General features: G+C 36.8%; 1 pseudogene; it reads left to right on the forward strand.

Annotated features, from left to right (window-relative positions):
• Positions 1-645: 645 nt before the first annotated feature.
• LOC149281436 (transmembrane protease serine 3-like) overlaps positions 646-16646 on the forward strand; it is a 28795-nt pseudogene continuing 12794 nt past the window's right edge.

Here is a 16646-nt window from a genome sequence, read left to right on the forward strand (position 1 = left end):
CTGCCATCCACAAACTGCCTACTTAACAAAATTCTAGATTCACGTTCTATGATAAGCAAGTTCACCTATAAACGATCCTAACTCGAAGCCTTATAGGTTTTGTACATCCGACTATTTTACAAGAAATGTTTTGGCAGAAAGGAACTTGAATAAAAGTTTCGCTGCTTGTTTTTTTAATGATCTGAACTGAAAAGGAAATAATGCTTTGAAGATAATGAACTTACAACAATCTACTTGCTAATTTTTAGGAAGTTAAAACTAGAGGGTCAGAGGCTTCCGTTGAATGAAAGGTAGATTTACTTTCCGGACAGGGTGGTAGATAAGTGGAACGGCCTCCCAGCAGAAGTAGTAGAGGCTAATACATGGGGTAGGCATACGCCTCCTGAATCTAAGACGAGACCAACGACTGATTAAGGTTTGAGTCTTTACGGCTGGAAAAAACGGGCAGAATAGATGGGGGCCGAATGGGGCCGATCTGGCGTTCTATGTAATAACAAATCTCTGTCCTGTAAACAGTTACTGAATTAACGTTATGCATAAACTCGGTTATATATCAGGTTTTAGCAACCGGGGAGTCTCACCCTTGACTTAGAAATACAGAGAATAACCTGCTAAACTTTCTCAGCAAATAATATGACATGTGCAATGTCAGAAGTGCGCACAGCGCATGAAATATCGGATAAACGCCTTCGAAACTGGGTAATGAACGTTTGTAATTTGCTTTCTTCGTTAAATAAGTTAATCACAGATTTATAATGAGCTGGAAGTCATAACAAAGAAACCATAGAGATGCACTAAAGCACAATGCGACTCTATTATTATTTTCTATGAATTAATTGACATATATATATATATATATATATATATATATATATATATATATATATATATATATACAGTGCCCTCCGCTGATATTGGCACCCTTGATAAATATGAGCAAAGAAGGCTGGGAAAAATTGTCTTTATTGTTTAACGTTTTTATCTTTTCTTCAAACAATTCACAAAAAATACTCTGCTTTAATGGGTATCAGACGATTCCAAACACAACACAGGTTTATCCAAAATAAATAATTGTGAAATATGTGTGGCACAATTATTGGCACCCTTTTAGTCAATACTTTGTGTTACCCCCATTTGCCAAGATAACATTTCTTCTCCTATAATGCCTGATGAGGTTAGAGAATACACGGCAAGGGATCTGAGACCGTTCCTCCATACAGAACCTCTCCAGATCCTTCAAATTTCGAGGTTGACTCTGGTGGACTCTCTTCTTCAGTTGACCCCACAGATTTTCTATGGACTGGGATGGCCTTGGTAGGACCTTGATTTTATGGTCAATAAACCATTTTTGTGTTCATCTTGATTTCTGTTTTGGATCATTGTCCTGCTGGAAGACCCAACCATGGCCGGTATTAAGCTTTCTGGCAGAGGCAGCCAGGTGTTCATTTAATATGTGTTAATATTTGATAGGGTCCATGATGCCACGTATCCTACCAAAATTTACAGGTCCTCTGGCAGAAAAACAGCCCCAAAACATTAAAGAGCCACCATCATATTTAACCGCGGGCATGAGGTACTTTCCCATATGGCTATCTCTCTGTGTGTGCCAAACGCAGCTCTATTTTGGTTTCATCTGACCATAGAACCCGATCCCAGTTGAAGCTCCAGTAGTTTGTTTTTAGATGAGAGTAGAGGCGTTCTTCTTGAAACCCTTCCAAACAACTTGTGGTGATGTAGGCGACGTCGGATTGTAGTTTTGGAGATTTTCTGACGCAACTAATTTCTGCAATTCTCCAGCTGTGATCCTTGGAGACCTTTTGGCCACTCTTACCATCCTCTTCACAGTGCGTTGAGACAATATAGACACACATCTTCTTCCAGGTTAATTCATAACATTCCCAGGTGACCGGAACCTCATAATTATTGCATTGATGGTAGAAATGGGCATTTTCAATGCTTTTTTAACTATTTTCTTACAACCACCTCCCATTTTGTGAAGCTCAACAACCTTTTGTCGCCCATCACAGCTATATTCCTTGGTCTTACCCATTGTGATGAATGACTAAGGGCATTTGGCCTACGTGTTACCTAATATTTATACCCATGTGAAACAGGAAGTCACGGTTGAACAATTTCCTGTTCCCAGTCACCCGGGTGTACTAAAAAAAATTAAAATATCAATGAGAATATACTTCAAATATATATAGATTTTTCATATGAATTCATGTTTTTTTTTGTATAAACCTGTGTTATGTTTGCAATAGTTTGATATCCATAAAAGCATAAAAGAGTATTTTTGTGCATTGGTTTTAAGAAAAGATAAAAAAGGTTAAACAATAAAGACAATTATTCACGGCCTTCTTTGCTCATATTTACCAAGGGTGCCAATATTTGTGGAGGGAAATATATATATATATATATATATATATATATAAAAATATATATATATATATATACAGCTATAGATTTATCACTAATATGGAACATACTTTTAAACTTTTTTTTCCCCCCCAAAACCACTTCCAGGCTGCGAATGAAGTCCCTGCTTCCGGCAGCTTGGAACTAGTGTCAGTATCAGAGGAGGAATTGCCGGTAGTGGACGGTGCTTTCTCTTACTTTCGAATTTTCCTGACACAAGCAAAAGTAGACCCCGGAGAGAACAGATCTGGTATGGCTATCTATCTGTTTCAATATTTTCTTCACATGTTCTATTTCATGTAGGATGACCAGGCGCCCTCATTTTTCGGGTAAAACCCCCTAAAGGAGACGTCTGTTCCTTGTTTAGACCTTTTTTTACCAGAACCATCGCTTGAAACTCTTGTAAAGTTAACCCCTTAATGGCAAACCCCTCAAAATGCATTGTTTTCAATGGGTTTAAGGACCGCCCATTGTCCTTAAGGGGTTAAAAGGTGAGTTATAATACCCCCCCTCCTAAAGTGCCATTTACCGCATTACTGGCATTATAAATATGTATTTTAAAAAATATATATTACCCTCAAAAATAATATCAGTGATATAGAAGGGGATAGAAATTATCAATATAAGTTATGTTTATATTTCAGACAAATATGTATTTTCTAAAGGAATTTCCGTTATCATGGATACATATCTTTTTTTTTTTTATCCCCCTAGTACATACTAATTTTCCTGCTCCTGTAATTTTTTTAAATGGAATTCTTTGATTTTTAACAGTGTAGTCTTACTGTAGGGGCCCTTGGCCGGATTAACGCCGTGAACATCTGGGTAGGTGTCTCCTGGGCTGAAAGGGTATCTGCGGGTAGATATGGCTTAAGTGAGTTTTGCTGTGTTCAAGAGTGATGGATAAAAGTCCAAATATATAATATACAATATTTTATGGTCCGCTAAACTAAATATACCTATGAATGTGTTAACACATTAAAATAATATATTTTAAATCAGTTTTATGTGTATAGGATTGGAGCAGCCATCTTGCTTATTCCTTGTTGTTCCTCATTAAAGGGACAGTCTAATGTTCCTGACACCCCCACCAAAGAAGAACGTATATTAAAGTTCTCTGTGAGTAACCCTTACCCAAAAATAATTAAAGTTAAAGCTCTTGCCTGACCCAGAAGAGGCTGCCCTGCTCCAAGCAGTCAATCAGTGGCAGGAAAGTGCTCCCAATGAAATTAATGGCAGCACTTTCTACACATGAGAACGGACCGCCCCCCCCCCCCAGTGTCCCCCGAGCCAACGCTGGAGCTGACACTTCTCCTGTAGATAAGGGCTGGATGGTGTGGAAAGTACTACATTCGTAGTCTGTTCTGTAGAATCCCCCCATGCCTTGGCAAAAACGAAAAATTTAAAGGGACCATGCAGCTATCATATACTAAATTCTCATTTAGTGGTTACAGAGGAACTTTTGTTTTTATAATTATTGTGTTGCTTTCTAATTTAAAAGAGTTCTGTTTTTGGCAATATATGAAACATTTACTGCATATACCAAGTGGAGGGCTATACATCACCTGTAGCAGAATGTGTTTATAGAATAGATTGCAAGCTCTTATGGCCTGAATCTTCTTTTTATGTGTCTAGTCATAAAAGTTAAGGAACGTTTACTGCTAGAGGGAAATACTCATTGATTAGAAATGCATTGCTCACCTCACAGTGTTCACACTTAATGCTGTGACATTTAGTGTGTGTGTGCAAACACCACAGTCTACACACTCATGCTAACACCCACACTCCAACACACCCACCCACGTTAACATACACTCACTCTAATACATACATACACTTGCATGGAGTCTGTCTTCAGAGCAGTCGTGCTACTATCGCAGGGGTCATTTAATGTTGCATTATGTGCCAGCCCACCCCTGATTATTCCCAGTCTGGTCTAAAATTTTACATGACTACTTACTTGAATACAGCGCTGCATTAAGCAATGTATTCAATAATAAAATTAGAATATGTATTTTTTCATGGGACTTCCCTTTTACAAAGTCACATATACAGTTTTTTTAAGTAAAAAGTGAAATAATACGATGGTAAACGGCACCTCTACCACTTGAATGGTTAAGGGCCGTCAACCTATGGGCTATTTGTTTGTTTAGCATAGCTATGGTATATATACTTTTTTTTAATGCAGGTTTGGGGAATTCGCTACCAAGTTTAAACAGCTTCACGTTTATTGTGCAAATGCTCAATTCCGCGGTTCTTCAATCAGAGGCTTCTCCATATGCAGCTGGTCCCTTGCATAAACTTGTAGTTTTGCCAAAAAACGGGAAGAAAAAATATTCTCTTTGTCCCTCCCCATCTGTTCTGTCATCCACAATCTTTAATTATACACAGTAATGGGGATAAAGCTAACGTCTGAGCCTAGCAGTATTTAAAGTATAATATACTGGTGAAGAAACCCGCTGTTACTTCGCTGTAATCAATAGTCTTAACTTATAGCGTTTGCCACAAAAAAAACCCATTATGGATAATTCACCAGAATCCCCAAATGTAAAACCACAAAACGTGATTGAAGCTTCTCCGTCGGTATCCAAATATTTAATATTTTGCTAATTAGTAATGAACCCATTTAATAGTGTTACATTTTAAATAATCCGTATAGATGCTTTAGAGCCCAAACTGAGTTTTATACCATGGGATCCGCCATCTTGTTCTCTGTGCAACAGTCAAGCATGGGCCCGTGGGGTCATGTAAGGTGGGCTAACTCAATAAAACTTATCCTGGTGCACAGCATCAATAGGCAGCAGAAAGCACGAGGGAGCACTGCAGCAAAGGTTATTTTGGGATAATTGTGCTTCCCCAGCAGCGACCAGTTCAGTCCCCCTCTTGAGTGCACTGACAGGGGGATGGATGCCACAAATTGTGGTGAAGGACGCTGGCATCCATGTGAAAAATGAGATTGAGGAAAAAAAAGTAGAAAGAAAAATAGTGGGGAAAATACAGAAAGTGAAAAGGAAGAGTGAGGAGAAATTACAGAAAGTGAAAAAGAAAAGAGGGAGGAAAAAATACAGGAAAAGAAAATAGTAATGAAAAAATATAGAAAGTGAAAAGTGAAAGAATGAGAAAAAGACACAAAAAGTGCAAAAAATAGTGAGGAAAAATACATAAAGGGAAAAGGGAAAAAGTGTTGAAAAAAAACAGAAAAGGAAAATATTGAGAGAAAAAATACAGAAAGAGAAAGAAAAAAAAGTCTTGAAAAAAAAAGAAAAGAAAAATAGTGAGAAGGAAAAATACAGACGGTGAAAAGCAAAGAGCAAGAAACAATACAGAAAGTGAAAAGGAAAAAATACAGAAAGTGAAAAATGCCCTCAAAATCATGTTACAAAAACCCTCATCGTTATTTTTTGGGAGAGGGGGTGCGCACAGAAGAGAGAGCTTTAGAACAAAAAACATTTTTAAAATTTTCCACAAATATTTTTTCCCTTAGGTAAAATAGTGCCTTCATTTTACTGGTTGGGAAAACAAAATGTTCTAAATGAATTTACTTTGATTTAAGTGAATGAGATGATTCTTCTAGGAAACTTTTTTCAGCTTCACATTTTAGTCCTGAGAACAAGAAGTTAAGATGGCTGCTCTCATAGTACCCCATAAGCTGTGTTTCTAACATATACACTGCGTATATAAATTTGTAAAGACCGGTAACATTGCATTCATTAATTTAGTGTCCCGAACTGTAAAATGTATAATTTGCCAATTTGACAAATCCAACTTATCACGTTCCCAATGCCTATTTACTTTTTAAACAGTTTTAAAGTTTAAATAGTTTTAAAGTTTAAATAGTTTTAAAATGTCACATATTTTGAACATACTTTGGGACCCTAAGTAGAAAGACAGTGACTATTATACTAAAAAATCTAAAGAAAGCTCTACCTTCTTCAAAGTATCTCTCATAAGCAGAGAACTTTTTTTCATTAATAGGGATTGTACAGAAAAGATCAACAATAAGAAAACAAAATGATTCACAATGATAACTAAATTGGAAAAAAAAATTATATATATAATTAAAATCACCGGCGACATAACGCCAAAAACCTGAGTATATCAATAGTATTACATTTAAAGAGGAGACAAAGCAGGAGATTGATACAATGAAGCAAAGTATTTCTAAGGAAGACACGAGCTGAGGTGCCGATGAATGTCACCGCGACCCTCTTCTCATTGTGTATTTCCTTTCAGAAAATAGAGAAAATGATGAATCGCCGACGTGCCATCTCGTTATTCCCGTGAAATATTTGATCCCCGTCCTGTTCCTTGTGCTTCTTATCGCGCTGTCCGTTGCTACCGGGCTGATTGGTGAGTCCTATTCATTATTCATCAGATTCTCCATTAAAATGGTCAAGAATTAAATGTTTTACAGGGCACTTGAGTGTAAAATAAATAGTAGCTCCCGACACTTTGTCCATTAACCAAAACGCATTGACCCCTTTTCACCTACTTCATCCAATCGAGCAATTAATCTGAGCTGATAGCTGTTTTATCTGTATATTAATGACTTAATCAGACAGAAAACATTCGTTATACAGACTCTCCTGTGTTCCGAGCTATCCGCTGTCTAATAGTTTCCTTATCTTTTCTCTGTGTGATTTAATTCCTCATTAATCGTCTGAGTTTCTCTTTTTTTTCCATGATCCATCAGTTGCGTCCGGTCTACGGGACTTTAAAAGAGTCCAGTATCAACTTGATCAGTCATGTGCTTTATTTATTTGATGTTGGGTTCGACTTCTTTATAATAAAGATTTCTGGGCTCAGTATTGAGGATGGGTGATGTTGGGGGCAAAGAGATACAGAAGAGCAAGCAGAGTAATAATGAGGTACAGGAGGAACAGTGAGGAGCTTATTTGGAACATGGACCAAATGACCCAAAAATGAAGCAGAAGATGCAGTAATATGTAGGAAAGTGTTAAAAAGTGAGGGGGTATTAGCAGATGGAGTGGTATAAAGTGAAACGAGAATGGAGAAGGACAGGGAGATGGAATGCAAGGCAATGACTGATCGTGAGAAACCAATAGGTTGGAACTGGAAGCCCCATGATGAAGAACATGAAGAAGACACAACAAGCTGAAGAAAGGCAGAACGTTCCTATGGGTTCTATGGTGTCGAGACCTCATTTCAAACCTTGCATCAAAATATTTTTTAATACCTAACCCCCTCGTATTATGTTATCTTTCAGTATTAGTAGTAAATTCCGTGTCAATTATGAAATAAGATTGGTAGATGCAGAAAATCATGAGGTTTTTTTTATCACCAGAGGGGGTCAACATTGTAGCCGGAACTAATATGGTTGATAGACGACGATTTAAGGTAACCAAATCTGAAAAGCACTACCTATTCTTGTCTTTCTATCCTAGTCCACTACACATGCCCAGGAAAGATACGTTGCCAAGCGTCCTCAAAATGTATAAAACCAGAAAAAAGATGCGACGGGGTATTAGACTGCCCGGAAGGGGATGATGAATACAGATGTGGTAATGATATGATTTTATACACTGATTTCCTCCTTCTCCTTCCAATGGTTGTGAATAATTCTGACAAAGTAAACTTAGATATTTGGTCATCGTTCACTTTTTTAAAGCTCTGCTCCCCAAGATACAGGTAGCCTTCATAAAAGAACCTCTTATGGATGCATTGATCTACAGCCCTCTTTTCCCTAATGGGGCTCAAAAGTTCTCCAAAGTTGACATTTTAGGGAGTTGTTTGGGGGTTTCTGGTGGTCTCGCTCCCGAATTATCTCCTTGTGAACATACACCGATTATTTTTAATGTAGGTCCATCTTGGTGAGACTCATTTAAGGAAACGTGTCTACAATCTCTAAGGAACCTTTTTAATCTTGGCATGAAGCTAACGGTATCATCAGGCATGACCAAACATTATGATTACAATATGGCTGCATGCCTGGAGACGTTCCAGATCAGTAAACTATTTAACGCTGACATTGGCTGTCCGCGAAAGAACATTTCGGTATATTTCATTGGTCTGTATTACATATTCATGGTAGTCCAATCGCTTAGGATTATAAAAGAACGGAAAAATCCCAGTAGGTTATACAGACCTTTGGGTATATAAATATTGATGTAATGTTATGGGGAATTTTGGATGGGCGGCCTGGAATGTATACATATTAGCACTTGTTTAGACACTAGGAAAATTAAAGCTCCTTACAGAGGAAGGTATGAAACGCTAGAGAAGACCTAATAGCTTAATTATGTCTTTCTGTGTAGGACGTACACAATACCAAGAAAATTTCACCGGTAGCCTCCGGCGATGTCCTTACATGCTCACGATGAGTTTCAAGTGAATTGTCAGCAGTGTGGTTTTACTAGGTGCCTCTAATTACAACATGTTCGGTATAGCGGTCAATAATCTGTCTTTGACAAACTGTGGGCATTGATGTCATAGTGTGATGTCATGGCCATGCTCATAACGATAAAAATGGCAATAACTGTGCCAGATCTCCTGATTTTGATTGGCTGCTTATGCGTAATAAATATTAATAATATATTTCATGTATTATGCTGTGGTTTCTACTAAAAAAAACAGCGGTATATATTAAAATATATAGTGAAAAATATATGGACATGGTGAATGAAATAGAAATGGAAATTATGCCAATTTTTTTCAAATGTGTTTTTTTCCCCCTATTTTCTTAAAAAATTAGGGAACATGATGTTCTATATAATTGCATAATTCCAAACATGACTTACTCAGAACCTAAATTTGCAGATTATTTATTTTTTTGTGCGATGTTCAAAGTATTACTTGATTAGAATCCATGGTTGCGCACTTTAGATGTAAGAATACTGATTAATCCAATCTGTGTAATATTTCAGTAAGACTCAGTGGAAAAAATGCCGTGCTCCAAGCTTATACGGGAGGATCCTGGCGAACGGTTTGTTCGGACGACTGGAACGCCTATTATGGGAATTTCACATGTAAGCAATTAGGGTTTTCAAGGTAATAAGGAATTGTATGGTGCTTTGCATGCGCTTTAAATGTGCTATTAAACCTAATCGGGATATAGCATTCAAGTAAAGTAAAATATTCTATATTATTTCTATATATACAATATTTTTTTCCGAACCTTTGGAGAACCTTTGATGACCTTTGGAGAACTTTATAGAGGTTGGATCAAAGTTGCCAAAGTGGAGTAATCTTTATACCAACCAATGAAATGTTCCTGCGGATTGCTTAACCTTTATGGTTTAATTCATAATCTCAAATATTATAATACTAGCGTACGCCATTAAGAAGACATTCGCTTTTTTCGTCTGTCTCTCTCTCTTGTGCACCAGCAGGGGGCAGGCCGGGTCGGAGGGAGGTGGGAAGCGGAGGGGCGGGTCAGAGTTGAGAGACACTGGTGGGAGCGAATAAGAACACAGAGTGCAGGAAGTGGCTACATTTATCACGGGAAAATAAGATATAAGAAATAGTGACGAACAGATCACAATTGATCTAGAATGTATCCTTTTGTTTCTGTAAATCCAAATTTTTATGATGGTTCTATATAATTCAATTATTAATTATAATTCTACAAAAACACGGAAAGCTGAATGGATATTACAAATACAATAAATGTAAAGTACCCGTACATTGCAGTTATAAGATATATATATATATATGTAATTAATACGTATGATTTTTATAAATTTAATAGAAGAATGCACTAGAACATATTCTAATACCAAACGCTTCTGATTTGCTGAGAAAACACAATTAAAATTCTCGGTTTGGGAAACGGCTGCTTTCTGGAACTTTCTGAATTTGAATCATGTTGGGCTGGAGCTTGGAGTAGAACCCCTACTAAATTCCTATGGCTAAGACAAAGAATTTGAATTTTTCTCCCCCTGACTGCCTCCAGTGAAAGCAAAAAGCATATTTAAGTATTATTTATGCAGACGTTCTGTAGCCCCAGTTTAAAGTCAAGCCTGCGTATACTAGCGGAACATTGGTGTGAATGTGATTGACTGCTACTATTGCCATAGCGCTACAGAGCATGTGCAGAGAGCATACTTAAGTATGCTTCCTGTTTGGACTTCCTGGTTTCAGTAGGCGGACAGGACAAAGCGCAAAAATGGATTCCGATACGCTTTAAAAGTTAAAGGTCCACTGAGATTAGTTAGCAGTGACCCTACAATGATCTGTACAGTTGTCTTTAATAGGTCCAATTTAACCCCATGTGTGCCAGGCGGAGGTCTTGTAACAAACACCTTTTTAATACGCTTTTAATCAGGCTGTAGTTTTTTTAATGTAGTTATTTGATTTGTCCCTTGGATTGATACACGTTGTTATTTTGCAGTTACGTCGCCTCCAGTTCGGTGGCCCTGGGCTTCGTCGAACTACAGTTTAGAAGACAATTTGTCTCGCTGTCCAAATCACAATCCTTTGCCGGATCGATGACATTGCTACAGAATGTAATGCAGCCCAGGTAATGCATTAAGACAAATAAAATATACAGTGATAAAGGACACCATTAGTCATGGAAGTTTATAAACACTAATCGTAAGTTATTGTAATTGCTGGCATTTATTTGTAGGGCAGACACGTATTCCTTAGACCTGATATACATAATGTCTCCAAGTCCTTAGAGTTCTGCTGTATTGCACAACAAGAAAAATGGCGCCACATCATATCCTTATAGGAGCAGGAATTACATTATTTAACCCCTTAATGACAAAGTCCGTACATGTAAGGGCTCAAAATGCATTGTTTTCAATGGGTTTTGGGACCGCCCATTGTCCTTAAGGGGTTAAGAAAATTTAAAATATATAGCCCTTACGGCCTGCGCTAAGCTGAGCACAGAAGGTTAGCATTGCTAAGGAAGATAAGGGTGGCAGATAAGAAGGAACAGACTCAAAGCAGAAGTGGCAGTGGCCAATACAGCTAGAGAATTTAAACATGCATAGGGTAGACATGTGGCTATCCAGCAGCCAATCAGAGGTGCCAAAACGGGAGCTCGGGGGGTAGGAGGGGGCGCTGTGCTGGAGCTGCAGCTTCTCAGGAAGGCTAGATTGAAGAATGCATAGACTCACATAGGGTTGGGGTTATTCACAAGATACTTTATTATGCTTTCTTCTATGGTGGGGCTGCATGAGACGCTGGAGCGTCCCTTTAACAGAATCAATACATCGGGTAAAAAATAAAAAAAAACTTTAACATATAATGTGTTTTACCACTATTGTGTTAATTAAATTCTTTCTTCATTAGGGAACACTGCCTTTCTGGAAATGTCACTACCCTAAAATGTGTCCGTAAGTATTTATTAAATTTAAAAAAAAAAAAGAAAAATCTACATGTTGACATTTCCCAGAGGAAACGTTACATTTGTTTTCCCGCTTTTCAATGCTATACCTAAAAACCAAACGTCATACACGGGAAGTGATTTGGTATTATAGTGTTGAGATTATTTATTTATTTTATAAACCACTGTTTAGCAAACTTCATAAAACTTGATTAGGAAAGATTTTAGTATTTATGTTCCATAATTGACAGAGAACCACAGTTCTGCATCGGTGTCATGTGAAGATTTTTCCCCTACAAAAAATATAAATAAAGCTTAATTTCCTATAGATGCCTATAGAGTTATTTCTGGGGAGGGCCAAATCCGTAGAGTTTCCAGTTATGGTGATAAGGTCCAAAAAAATTTACATTTTCAATAAATTATTTAATTTTTTTTTTTCTGCAGCCTTTTAATTGGCATCAGGTCTTACGATCCCTTTAAATATACTTCTTGTCTTTGGGACCACCAAGGATGGATCTTTATAACCCACCTCTCTTTTATTACCTGCAGTCTGTGGCAGTCGGCCCAGTTATTCACCGTCAACTCGGATAGTGGGTGGCAACGCTTCTGCCGAGGGCCAATGGCCGTGGCAAGCCAGTCTTATCTATCAAGGCATCCATTTGTGCGGAGGGTCCCTGATTACTTCCCAATGGATCGTAACCGCTGCCCACTGCGTCTATGAGTGAGTACCGTCTATCTGTATTTAGCGCCTTACATTATGTTGCGTTAATAGAGCACCGGCAGATTATGTTGGGCTATTGTAATTGAAAATGAACAATAGGATTAAAATTGACGATATACACATTTACCGATAACATGAACCTTGGCAAACAATGTCTCTGGTGCCCGCCATTAACGTGCCAACATAGAAGGGAAACTCGTGGTGGCATCGGCATCCACTCACTCATGATAATTTAATAATGAAAATATACAAAACATGAATACAAGAAATTGAAAAGAGAGTAAAATTATATTTTTTATTGCATATTACTGTCCATTGCATTTTATTGCATGCGAATCATCAGTGCAGGCATTCTGTAATTACTGGTGATAGAACATGAGACAACTCTCTCAATTTCCCCCATCCCTCAGGTCAACGTAAGAATTGACATTGAAATCAATGACAGCTGGACATACATGAGTTGGTTGGCGCAGCTCTCATTGATTTCCATAGGATTTCAGCTACAGAGCATGCGCAGGAAATGTACCTAAGTACATTTCCTGTTTTCAGCAGACAAGTCAGGGGAGGGGGGAAAATGAGACGGAAGTTTCATTTTCTAACTACATTAGCTAAAGAATGCCAGCAATGTCTTACATGGCAGAAAATGCTTTGAAATTCATGAAAAATTGACTTAAAAAGGCATTTTACATAATAAAATGTTGCGAAAATTTGCCCATTTACTCATTGAAGAAGTACGTTTCAGTCGCAATCTTCAGATGACATTTTGGTTAAAAATACAGCTGATTACTAAAAAAAAAAAAAATGTATAAATTATTTTTGGTGGATTCAGCACATTCTCTTCCGAATAGAATCCTACAAACTGCCAAATAAGTCAGCGAGAAAACAATGACCTTATTACATGACCTTATTACATACTAAATTACTGAACGTTAGATGTTTGAAGTTGAAGAAGCAGCAGTAAGTTACATGTAAATAAAAAGTCAGAGATTCCACTGTTCTCTCCGCTACAGAACTCTTTAAAATTGCTTGATGATCTAGTTATTCCAAACAGCTGTTTGTCTTTTTTATTATTTCCTGGACCGATACAAACATTCTGATTGTAACGGAATGCAGCTTATTGATGATTTATTTTATTGTTTCGAAACGGCCTATACTTTCCATCATTGTAGCCTATGTATAGGTAAAAACATATTATACCACTACGAATCGTATCTCTATGTCATCGGGTACTTTCATTCATTCCAGGGAAACATTCAGGAAGTGTTAGCTTCAGTTAAATTGATGAAATGATTATTATTATTAGCATTAATAATTTAACAGCCAAAACCAAACATTAAAAAAATGAATACTGGCCGAGTACCCCTGTTACCGCTGGTTTCTATTAATTTCAAAATAGCAAAAAAAAAAAGGCGAAGTATAGCCAATTTGGGCAAATAGGAAGAAGTTAATATGGACTTAAAAAAAAAAAAATAGCCCCCCCCAGAATGTTGTTGATAATCACTGTATTAAAAGGGGAACTACTATTACCTAATTTACTTTTAAGTGGCCAAAAATAATAGGTATATTATTATTATTATTAATTCATTAATCATTAATATTATATATATAATATATAATCTGCTATTATGTATCGGCAACCAGTGCTGCTGGAATAACAACAATATCACATCTATAGGTAAAAATACAAGAATTGAGAAATAATGATTTCAGTGCCGCTACTCGCCTAATGGTTAAAGCATTGGATGCAGAACCTTAATGCTATGTGTTTCATAGAGCAAGCATTATGATGAGAAAGTTTAATGTGTAAAATCCCCCAAAAATGTATATATATACATATATATATATATATATATATATGTAATTTTAAAAAGATCTGCCAGTTTATATATATATATATACTTTTAAATAAAAAAATATATAAAATACTATATATATATATATATATACATATATATATAATACTGTAGAGATTTTTGTCTATGTTTGTGTATTTATCTGGACACTTTTGATGTGTGCCTTCTCAGTCATATGACCCGTATGGCCTTTGTGTGTAATCTACATGTATGTACAGCTTTTCAGTAAAATATTTACTTTTTTTATACCTTTTGTTATTTGGTTTTGTATATTTGATATTTAGGGAAATAATGTTGGTTTTTAGGCATTTAACCATAATATTCAAGCGACAGGATGCACTAAACTAGGCATCTATGAATTGCTTAACTTGTCCGGAAAAATATATGGTTCCCTAGTGAAAAGGATTTATAATGTTTTCACCTAAATATAACTAAAGAAAATTCACGAAATTTGGCTGAGCCTCCCTGGGGAAAAACATGTGTCCCGACCCCTGGCACCCAAGTAAACAAATTTTTGATTTTGTTTTGTTTCAAATAATTCTTTAAAATATTTGCGGTCATTAAAGGTTATGGAACATGGCTCCGGCATCCATTTGGACTTAAATAATCTCGCATTTATTTGTATTTTATTTTTTTTAACTAAATTATGTTTACTTCCTTGCATGTTTATGGAAACCGAAATTTGACTTCTTAGGTCGTGTGAAATCCTGGCTACTATTTTTTTTTTTTTTTAAAAAAAAGCAAAATGTGACAAATTCTTAACTGCTTAGCAAAGGCTACCAAATATCATAATTATCATTTTTTTTTTTGTTAATTACAGTTTGTTTTTCCCCGAGTCCTGGAGCGTACAAGTCGGCCATGTGAACCATCAGCATGATTCCCAGAACACTCCCGTTCTTGTAGAAAAGATCATCTACCACAGCAAATATAAATCAAATTCCATGACAAATGACATAGCGCTCATCAAACTGGCAAACCCGTTCACTTTCAACGGTAGGCTTATCGTTTATTCACTATGCTGCATGTTCCATAGTCAATCCATATGAGATAAATATAGGTTATTATTATTATTATTTATTGTTTTATATAGCGCTATGGAATTTGATGGCGCTCTATAAAACAATAAATAATAATGATAAAGGCATACTGTTTAAACAACAGTACCCGCTAGGTCACAGCATGCCTTGTATCTGAAATGTATGTCTCGTTTGTGAATAAACTCAATGGAACCAGTACCCTCTGGGTCGGTATCTTCACATGTTGATAGGACCTTCCAAAGGGACACTCGGGCTGATGCTGTCTGTTCTCCATAAGCGGCTTCTCCCTCTCCATGTTGCAGGAGGCACTGGTATGCCCTCTTCTGATAGAACACAAGCATGTGATGTTGTGATGTCATGCGCACCTGCTCATGATGTCGGGAAACTGCATACTTGTACCTGTGATGTTGGGACGCCGCGTAAATATGATATCGTTGGGTGTAACGTCAGCTTAAAGTGTCCACTTTAAGCCTTTTTAGGCTTTACATGAGGGCGCGAAACAACTTCATGAGTAGGAAGAATTTTACCTCCAAAGTAAAATACACTGTTGAATATAATTGATTGATAATCAGTATCACGCCCTAGAGGCAATTTTGCCCTTACGTCCTAGAGGCAATTATGCTGGCATTATACCGCGATTAGCCAATTAGGCTAAAAAAAATGTTGGTTTTAAGTACATTCCGTGCATTGTTGCAAACGTTAGATAATCTAAATGATTACTATTGCTAATGTCTAATACCGAACATCGTCCCACGCATCAGTTAATTTCTTTTTTATTTTGAAACAAAAGGCAATTTCTGGTATGTTTACGTTTTGCAAAGAGCATAAACAAAAGTCGGGGTCCGACGTTAAGTAAGGTTGGAACATATTTGTCCCGACCTGTATTTAGTCCGCTGAATCTCAGTTTCTCTACCGTACCGCGGACTTTATTATCTAGTAATGTATAGACTAGTTAGCTGCTATCCCACATCGCCATCTGGTGGAAAGTAGTGGTTATTGCATTACTGTCCATTTCACCCTTAGAACAATCCTAAAATACCTAATGTTTAACTGCTATATTTATCTGTTTTTCTTAAAAAATTTGTACAAAATGAGGTACTTGGCAAAAAAAACCCCATAGTGTTATTTTTTTAAGGAAAGCGGGCCACACGCTCTAATTCTATATTGTTAACTCAAAAATTAAAACAACTCTTTATGAAGAAATACTGTTACACATTATTTTAAGGCAAATAACCTAGGAATCCCAAAAATAAATACTATTTTATAGAATCATAATTATATTTAAAGGGACAGGAACCAGTGAAGCATATATGTCGCTCTTGGTG

Source organism: Sceloporus occidentalis, unplaced genomic scaffold (genome assembly GCF_023333645.1).
Source record: "Sceloporus occidentalis isolate IW3139 unplaced genomic scaffold, rSceOcc1.0.p SCAF_132, whole genome shotgun sequence".
NCBI lineage: Eukaryota > Metazoa > Chordata > Lepidosauria > Squamata > Phrynosomatidae > Sceloporus > Sceloporus occidentalis.